Source organism: Aethalodelphis obliquidens, unplaced genomic scaffold (assembly GCF_003676395.1).
Source record: "Aethalodelphis obliquidens isolate GAN/ISIS:26980383/991018 unplaced genomic scaffold, ASM367639v1 scaffold6, whole genome shotgun sequence".
NCBI classification, from domain to species: Eukaryota; Metazoa; Chordata; class Mammalia; order Artiodactyla; family Delphinidae; genus Aethalodelphis; species Aethalodelphis obliquidens.
Window position 1 is genome coordinate 7885190 of NW_020837950.1, and position 10798 is coordinate 7895987.

Sequence of the window (10798 nt, forward strand, 5' to 3'; positions counted from 1 at the left end):
TTTACAAGGCCTACCCAAATTCAAAGAGAGAAGTAGATCTATCTCTTGATGGGAGGAGCTAAAGTCACATTGTAAATGGTGGGGAGCCTAGAGGGTAGATAATTGTCACCATCTAAAAAAAATCTAATTAATGGGAGAGAGCAAAAGAAAACATCAGTGATGACTCCCTGGTTTCTTGCCTAAGAAACTGAGGGGATGATCGTGCCATTTACAGAGATAGGGCCAAAAGGGCCCCTCACTGGTAGGTTTTCCCCAGAAAGTGAATAAAAGTTTCCATGCATGTTTTTCCCAGTGGTGTGAACCAGAAATCTACACAAATAACATAGCAATAGCAACTGAAAGAATGTGGTAGAAATACTCAGCTTAAGACTCAATTAAAAGAAAAAGTTGTTACTGAAAAACTATACATTGTACGATATGACAGTGGAATCTACTGAACTTTTATAACCAACACTGACAGAATGTATGAAAATAAGCTGTGATTTCCTTTGAGGTCTAAAGTCCTATAAAGTCCTGCTCACATCTGCCAAATCGATCTTCCTGTGGGAATTCACCACAATGAAAGGATGCAACATATCAAAAAATAGGCTTTATATTCACTGAACTCTATGTTTCAATTAAGTTAAATGCCCTTCTAGGGATAGGAAAATTTCAAGTGTGCTATTACAGAAAATAGCAGACTGGGTTGTAAGAAAGAAAATCTTCGGGATCAGTAGATATGACTGAGCACATTCACTGTCACAAGCTAGGACACACTACACAGCATGATAGAAAGTCAAAGTGGTCGTCATGGCTCACCAACATGCATTCTTTGCTTAGTTCAAAGGAGACTGTCATACTATCAATGGCTTTTTATAAATGAGCTTCACTTTTTTAATCCAACCTGCTTCTAATTCCTGACTCCAGTGTTTAGTGCAAGTTTCCCGTGAGCAAATAAACTCAGTTTTTTCACTCTGCTATTTAAGGCTTTTCTCCAGCCTGCCCCATGTCATGTGTTGACTCCGATTCTCAGTCTTCTCTTAAATTCAGCCAGTGCTGGTGTCCAGATGAACTATGTGCTATCCACAAACATGGCCTGTCTTCTTTGGTTTCTTTACCCTCACTCACCTCTTTACTCTCTGCTGTGCTGCTGCCTTTGAGTCTCGGCTCGTCCAAAATCTTATTTGAACTTTAAGTCATGACTTCAGTACCACAGATTCCAGCAGCTTATTATGATTTTTCTGTTTCCTGGACTTCCAGTCCACATTGTACCTCACTCTTTGTCTACCCTGGACACTCTGCCTTCTACTAAAATTTTTATTTGTTGCCAGGGACAGGGGGTGGGAGATGGGGGGAAAAGGTGAAGGTGGTCAAAGGGTACAAACTTCCAGTTATAACATGAATAAGTTCTGGGGATGCAATGTACAGCATGGTGACTATAGTTAACAATCCTCTATTGTATATTTGAAAATTACTGAGAGTAGATTTTAAAAGTTCTCCCCACACACACCCAAATTTTATCTGTGTGTGGGGACAGATGTGTTAACAAACCTTATTGTGGCATCATTTTGCAATATATACACGTAGCTAATCATTACATTGTACACTCTAAGCCTACACAATGCTATATGTCAATTACATCTCCATAAAGCTGGGGAAAACATTTTTAATAAAAAATAGAAGTTTTTATTTGTTTCATCCTTAACTTCCTAGTACCTTTCCTGAGGACACATGAATTTACTCTTTTTCAAGATGGAATTGCCAAGAAAGTGAGGAGTGAGGTTAGAGGTTTCTCTCTGTCAACAACACAGTTCGGTTTTTATGTGCTTCAAATAATGGTCTACAGACTTCCACAGAATATATAATTTGAAGAAAAAGTTCTGTAAATGCTTTAAGTGTTTGAAAACTACTGTTTATTTGTTTTTGCATCTCTTGCTATTTCTAATGCAAACCCTTTCCCCTGGTGGTGGGTAGAAATCTATATGAGCTAAAATTAGTATAACGAATAACATTGTTCACTACCTGCCAGAAGGTAACAAGAAAGGGACATCAAGTATGGGACAGTTCATATTCAATTGGCATATATTATTGATAACTGCAAAATCATTTGCTAAAAAACATAAAAGTGGCAAGCCAGCAGAAAAATAAGTACTGTTAAAGAAGGTAATTGCCAGTGATGGGTTCAATCTGGATCACAAAGCATGATCAGAACTTTCTAAAATGATAACTTCTTAAAATAAATAGCAAACGGAGATGTGAGCAAGTATTAAATTGTAGTGTGTATTCACCCCTTAACTCCTTACCTAAACAAACAAACATAATTATATGGTACAATCTTATACCATTTTAGGCCTCTATCTTTGAGTTACCCACTATGGTAGACAAAATAATGTGCCCCTAAAGATGTCCATATGCTAATGTCCAGGACCTGTGAACATTACATTACATGGCAAGAGAGAGTTAAAGTTGCAGATGGAATTAAGGTTGTTAATCAGCTGAAGTTAAAGTAAGGAAATTATCCTGGATTATCCAGCTGGGCTCAATGTAATTAATCATGACAGTCCCTTAAATGTGGAAGAGGGAAGCAGAAGAGTCAGAGCCAGAAAGATGGCATCATGAGAAAGACTTTGCTGGCTTTGGAGATTAAGGGGGCCACGAGCCAAGGAATCCAGGAAACCTCTAGAAGCTGGAAAAGTTAAGGAAGTGGATTCTCCCTTGGAACAGCCAGGAAATAAGGCAGCCCTGCTGACACGTTAATTTTAGCCCAATGAAGCCCACTGCAAACTTCTGACTCCCAGAATGATAAGATAATAAATGTGTGCTCCCTGAAGCTATTAAGTTCGTGGTAATTTTTACAGCAGCAACAGGAAACTAATACACCAAGAAAAATCATTCCAGCTTTCCCCAGATGCCAAGAAACTGCTCCCTCCTTGTCAAATATCTTTCCAATTGCAATCATCTATCGGTCCTCCCAAACTATCTTTATTTGTAAAATGATAATTTTCAATTGATAAGATAGTGATGTTTTCTATAAATTACTTTGTCAAAACAATTACTAGAAAAGATATTAGCAAAGACTTAATGAATATTTAAATACTGATTATACAGCTATTTTAATTAATGTCATTCAGACATAATTTAGAAGCAAAATATATTTTTAAATCCTCAAATAGCACATAATAATGAGCTATATTTTATTTTTGAGAAGACAAGAGTTGTTTGTGTTGTGAGTTGATCTCTTCTTTAAGAACAAACTACTTAACAAAATTAGGCATTTTTTGTTTGATCTACCAATAATAGGTATATAAGTGAAGCACAAGAGAATGAGGAGAATAAAGGTGATATCTCACTTCTAACACAATTTCATCAAAATGGTAAAAATATGTTTAAATTAAGCCTGGGAAGGTCCAACACAATTGGGAACTGAAGAACTCACATAATGTTCATGGGTATATGGATTGCTTCTGTTTCAAAAACGCTTTCATTTCAGTACCATTTAGAAAATGTGAGACTCATTTTATCTAAACAACAACAACAAAATCATCACCAGATAAGATCTGGCAATGCTGTGAATCCCGCTAAACCTCAGTTTTTTCTTATGATTTTACCAGTCTATTCCCCACGCAGGTTAGTTCTAAGGATCAAATTAGATAATGTATTTAAAGCAAATTGTAACCTACCAAATTACTTTTTTTCCCCTCAGTTCCTACTATAAGTCAAACACCAAGCTAGGCAGACAGACAAGAATTAGACAATAACTTCAACAATTAATGTACAATGTAAGACACAGAATGCTATGAGGATTCATGGCTAATACAAACTGGAAGGGGGATGGTGAGGTACCTCCAGCCCCAGGGAATCAGACTGCCTACTGTGTGCCAGGCACTATGCATGTTAAATTTTTTATGCACATTATACCATTTAACCCTCACAATAATCCAACAAGGTAGTGCTATTGTTTTTCCCTTTTTACTGATGAGAAGGATAAGGCTTAGTTTAACTAACTTTTCCAAAGCCTGCGGAAAATAAGGGATAAAGCCAAAACTCATTCAGTTAACAAATAATTATTGAGCACCTACTGTGTGAGAGGCGTGTTCCAGATGCTGAGATTACAGTAGTGAAGACAGCAGATAAAAATACCTACCGTCAAGAAAATTATACTCTAGGGAGGGAAACAGAAAACAAAGAAAATAAAAATTAAGTATATTTTATACACACACACACACACACACACACACACACACACACAGTTTAGCAGATAGAGATAAATGAAACACGGAAGTGAAAAAGAAGGTGGTGGAGATTGAAATTTTAAGTAAGATGTTCAGGAAGGCCCTCTTGATGAACATGGTAAGTTTGACATGCTTGTTAGGCATCCAGATGTATTTGTCAAGTAGGCTGAGAATACACGAGAGAAGGCAACGTTTGAGTAATTGCTTAAAAATAGTGATGGAGTTGGGTGAGCAGATATCTAAGGGGAAGGCATGTAAGGAAGAACAAATAGCAAGTAGAAAGGTCCTGAGGTGGGGGTTGATGTGGCTGGAGCTGAGGGAGAGAAGGGAAGAGCAGAAGATGAGATCTGGATGTAATGGTGGAGGGGGCAGATCACACAGGACCTTGTAGTTCATAGTCAGGTCTTTGGTGTTTGTTCCAGATAGGAAAATGGGGTTTTGATCGTAGAAGGGTATGTTTTAACAGGATCGCTTTGGCTACTATGCTGAGAACAATCTGAAAAGAGGAAGCAGGGAGACTGGTTAGAAGATGTTTTCAATAATTCAGACAGCAGGAGGTAGTGCTTTGTACAAGTGTGATAACAGTAGAAGAGTGGCAAGTTGTCAGATTCTCAATATATTTGAAAGTAGAGCCAACAGGATTTGCAGATGGATTGAATATGGGGGTGTAAGGGAAAGAGAGGAGACAAGAATGACAGCAAGATTTGAAGCTGGAGAAAGGTAAATTGCCATTAATATTTGGGAGGAAGAGGTTTGGTGGTAAATACAAGGAGCTTAGACTTGGATATTGTATGATTGATATCCTTATCAGACGTTCAAATCAACTAGACATTGTCAAGTAGGAAGTTGGATATATAGGACTAGAGTCTAGGGAAAAGACTCTGGGGCTGGAGAAATGAATCTGGAAGCCATCTAATTTAATATATATAAACATATGAACTTAATTCCAGATCTGTTTGATTCTCAAACCTAGTTCCTATTTGTTGGGAGCAATTCTCCATCGCATTTCTGCATGTCTCAGGTTATCTTTTCAGGGATGTTTATACAATAAACATCCTCGGAGACTAAAAGAGTGTCTCTCTCCAGGTTTAAGGACAGATTTGTTTCCTGATCAAGATACTTAAGGTAATGTCTCCTTTGGAAGCAAAGAATAGACAGATTGGCTTGCAGCTTGCAACCCCCTTATAAAACTGGTTTCCTGGGACTTCCCTGGTGGTCTAGTGGTAAAGAATCTGCCTTATAATGCAGGGGACGTGGGAAAGATTCCTGGTCAGGGAATCAAGGTCTCACATACCGCGGGGCAACTAAGCCGGCGCGCCACAACGACTGAGCTTGCACGCCTCAACTAGGGAGCCTGTGTGCTGCAAACTACAGAGCCTATGCACTCTGGAACCCACGTGCCACAACTACAGAGCCCACGCGCCCTGGAGCCCACGTGCCACAACTACAGAGCCCACGCACCCTGGAGCCCGCACGCCACAACTAGAGAGAGAAGCCCACGCACCACAATGAAGAGCCCACACGCGGCAACTAAGACCCATGCGCTGCAATGATGAGGCCAAAAATAAATTAATTAAATAAATAAATAAATCCTAAAAAAGAAAAAAAACTGGTTTCCTAAGCTCAGCTGTGACCTACATCCAGTATGTTTGCAAGGTCCACCAGGATCCACTCTGCATCGCCCCCGTGACATGAGGGGAGAGCAAAGGGGAAGCTCCTGCTGCCTGATGTCTCATGAGTGATAAACATCTCAATCCACTTAAGCTCACTGTTTCCTTACCAACCACATTTATGGAAATGTGGGAAGTCGATCTAGCAGCTGAAGTAGTAGCTGAAGCTTAGCAACTGCCTGATTACTTAACTACTATTGAAGAGGAACCACTGAAAATTTTGTAACAAGGGAAGAGGTGTGATTTGACTTGAAGTTTCAAATTAAAATCCCTCTGATATCAGAGGGAAAGTGGTCCTGGAGAAGAAGAAACAGGAGTGGAAGAAGTTACATCAGTCAGGCTGTTGTTGCAGCAATCCCCGCACGAATGAAAAAGGCCCAACAGAGGGGTTAACCAAGGGACTGAAAGAAGGAAGCAGATTCAAGAGATATTTAGGAGCTAAAATCAATTGGCCTTCAAGCTGTATCTTTACAACATTAAGTCAGAAAATGTCAAGTGTAAGTATGAAAGTAATTGGGAGTCACTTTCTTACATAAGAAGAACGGAGTCAGGCACAGTTGCCACATGCCCGTCAGAACTCCAGGTTGACTTCTCCACGTAGTTTTTCTCAAGCAGCAGCCTTGAGCATTGGATCTTCAAACAGCAATGCCCACAACAGGAAAGAAGGGGAGACCTCCATTGGACAGGCATCTCTTTGTTTTTTAATCAGAGAGGAAAATCTTTCCTAGAATCCCATGAATCAGAGTGGGCCAAATGCCCATGTCTTCAATGCAAGGAAAGTTGAGAGAACAAAATCTGGCTCTTTCAGCCTCTATAGTGGGAGGTAGGTTCTAACAACAGTGAAGAGAAGGTTGGAATTGGCTGTTGGAGAGACAACCAAGTGTCTCCCAGAGGATCTAATTAGCTGTGGAAGCTGAGAAAGAAGGAGAACTCTAAAGGATTGCTTAGACATCTGGCTTAGACGATTGTCTGGATGGTATTGTCATTCATGGACAAAGCAATGCGAAAGAAACAGGTTTGGGGTAGGGAGTGAGGCGATATCTTTGAACACATTTGAATTTCTAGCTGGAAAGCCCAGAGCTCAGATTCATAGGGGTCTAGAGCTCAAGATTGAGAGCTAAGCTAGAGTTACATAAGTTTGGGACAATATAACTGAAGTCAGAGCAAAAGTGTCCAGACACAGTGTGATTACAGAGAGGGTCAAAGAGGGAATCTTGGAAAGAGAAGCCCATTTGACAGACTGAAAAGGAAAGTCCATGAAAGTAAAAAGAAAAGAGGAGAGAGCAATATTTTAAGATGGAAGAGAGGCCAATGGTACTAAATGCTTCCCAGAGATCAAATAAGAAGATGAAGAATGCCTATCAATTATAGCCACGTTGGCATGGTGACCATTGCCAAGTAAGATAAATATATAGGGAATTCATTAGAGACAAGTGATTTTTTTTTTTTTTTTGGCTATCTATTAGGCTCTTTATTTTTTTATGAGGGCAGTGCAAGCCCATGGGAGAGAGCTGGAAAACAGGAGGGTAAGAGTGATCTATAATGGCTATACAATTGTAATATACAACTGTCAGGAAGTGTCTGTGCCTTGGATCTTTATAGAACCAGCACAGCCACCTGCCAACCGTCCAGGATGCTCAATAAACCTCCCTCCATCTCCCCAACATATAAAATATTGGGGGCTACTGTTCCAATTCCACCCCTTGCTTATCACCACTATTTTATATGCTGAAGAATACATTTTCTTTAACAAGGTTAATTTTCTTTTACTAATTTGCTTCAGTTCACTACTCACAAAAATGGGCAAAAATGCAAGGTAAAGAGTATGCTATGCAAATAAAAGCCTGATTTCTATGGCAGTGATCTGAGATAGAGTTCCAGTTTGCATGGAAGAGTTGCTATTTTTAAAAAATCCTAAAATTTTACATCACTCTATTTTGTGTTTTTCTTTTTCAGTTCTCTGGTAATCTCTTAAATATTATAAATGAAAGTAGTTATTAAGTTTTATATAGGAGTAAATATAAATTTCAGTAAATTTCAGCTTTTTAATAGTCCTTACTATATGTTACTGCTATGCTATAGAAGGTCAGCCAGAGTGACCTGCTATTCACAAAGAACAACTGGAAAAAACAAAAACCACAGTTTATAAGAAAATCAGCACAGCCTGTCCTATACCAGGTTCCATCATGCCCTCTAGTGTCTAAGTGTAGCATAGCAGCTCCAACTTTAAACCGAAATATTTAGTACAACACGGTGAACATCACACACTCGCTATGGGCCAGGTGCTAGGCTGGGTGCTGAGTCCACAGCTGTGGACAAGACCTACAAGGTCCCTATCCTCATGGAGATTATTTAGGACTTACTTTAATTATTACATAAGTTTACATTCCATTTGAAAACTTCTGTATGAAGATTTAGCATTTCATTATATGGTACAAATACTTTTATCAGCTAAAAAATATTGCCACTAATTTCTTTAGTCTACAATCTTAAATTATTGATTTAGCTTGCCATAAACTCTTCTCCTTAACTTCTAGTGGTAAAAATTTCATAATCCATTGATTTAGTTTTATAGCTACTATTTACAAAGATATAATCTTCAATAAAATGCTGCTGTGATGTTTAATTCTAAAGCTCTTATTTAATCTTAGTGTTAGTTGTCATTGAGAAGCCTCTGAGGCTATAATTTCATAGTTTATGATCCCAGGAAAATTTTCCTTATTAAATTATAGACAAGAGACAGTGCTTTAGTCTATGTTATTAAAATTGAAATTCCCTAAATCCAATTATATATTCTTACCATCTGCATTTTTATGATTCTTATCTAAAGAAATCCTCTGAAAATCTCAGAACTGACACAAATTTCTTAAATTTTACTTACTTTTTGTGGGTTTTGAAAACAAAAGTTCTTGTTTTAATTTAAAGGAGCAGAAACTTAATTGTGATGGCTTGCAGATAGATGACAATATGGCCCATAATGAAACTTTCTATAATAAAAGCAGATATGATAAGATATAAACCATAGTAGGCAGATCTTAAGAGAATTTGATTTCAATGAAACATTTAAGTCAGTAATCATCCATTCTAGCATTCTACCTTTTACACATAGACTATTGTTTCACCCTTAACAATTATCAGGAGGTTGTCCCCTCATTCCTAAGTGTGAGGATCACTGTGTATTTCTCATTTAGTCAATTGCCCAACCCCTTTTATTCTAACTATAAGAGTATTCTTTTATTCTACCTCAGTGTTTGGAGGTTGGGGGACCCCTAGTTAAGGTTAGTCTTATGCATGGTGACTTTAACCCCTCCCCCAAGTATATTAAACCCCAAACAACCCTAAATAAACCTAAAATCTAATTTAAAACAAAGAGTCTGCTCTGCAAAGGTAGCTTCAAGTCAAGTTTCCCAGTCTCTCTTTACAACCAAATGACTGACTCAAAACCCCACTTACATTAAAAATCTAAATCCCCCATTTGCCTTCTCAGACTATGTATCATATTTCCTTTTAAAAATGGATGATAGGAGCATTTTCCACTTTGCCCTGGGAATGCTTTGCCTCATTTTATCGTATATTCAAATATCTGGCTAAAATTATGAATGAAAGCTTATGAAATTTTAAGGCAGCTTTCACTGCCTGCCTTGCCCATGGAGACCAGAGTCATGAGCCAATGTACCTGATCTGACAAACATTCACTCCTGCATGATGCAAAAGGTAAGGCAACATCTTTGTTTGGGAGTCAAGAAGCCCAGCTCAGCAGATATATCCAACATCTGTGAGAGCTTTGCCAACACGTTTGAGTGTGGAAGGATCGGCATATTATTGAATTCTTTCTCCAATGCATTACAACAGATGTGTATCAGTAAGCAATTGCTATAACAATCACGTAAAATAAGCCACCGCCAAGCACAGTCACAATAGATAGAGTGTGGATCTAAGGAGAGATAGAGGATTGAAGCCATTTTTGCAATCAGTATACAAGATGTCTAGTAATGCAATGATGACTATAAAATGATCTCCTTTCTAAATCAAATCTGACCTTCCTTTTGCTTTTACTATACCTTCTGAACAAGGAAAACTAAAACACACATTTATGCACACACACAAACATTCTGGGTACCCCCTACCAACAGTCATGAGCTCACTCACACCCATCCCCACCTCTACAGTTGCTACTTATAGCAAAGGGTCTTTCAAGATTTAGACTCACTTTTCATGTGAGGGGTTACAAACGTTTTCATGTAATGGGACACACAGAGAAAGATCAAATATGTACAGCACACTGAAGTAAACTAAAGGAGTTTTGAGGGCATCTATATCAGGCTAGTGGAAAATTTTATTAATTTCTTCATATTACAAAAGTCAGACAAAAAAATGAAATATAAAGTATTAAGAAAGATATTAAATTTTAATTGGTATAAAACTTCTAAATAAAATCTTTTTATTTTTATTTTCTGAGAAATTTGAACTTGATTCCATGAACATAACATTTTTTTTTCTATCAGGTTTTATGCTTGACATGCAATATGTAATTCTTGATAATGATTTTTCAACGAAGTCTCTGAAAGTTTAATAGTCACTTTTATAGGAAGCAAATAGGTTGTAACAACCAGCAGAAGAAAATTTATTGCTTTTTCACTGGCCACAGCAATTTACTTTTCAGAATTAAACAGAATTTGGGTAATAAAAATTCATTAAATTGTGTTTCGAGGATCCAGCCATTCTTTAAATCCAGCTGAGATAGAGTCAGAGGGATCTGATTCACCCTTCTGACTTAAACAACTAAAAAGCTGGACAAAATATGAATGAAAGGGCTTCCCTGGTGGCGCAGTGGTTGAGAGTCCGCCTGCCGATGCAGGGGACACAGGTTCGTGCCCCGGTCCGGGAAGATACCACACGTCGCGGAGCGGCTGGGCC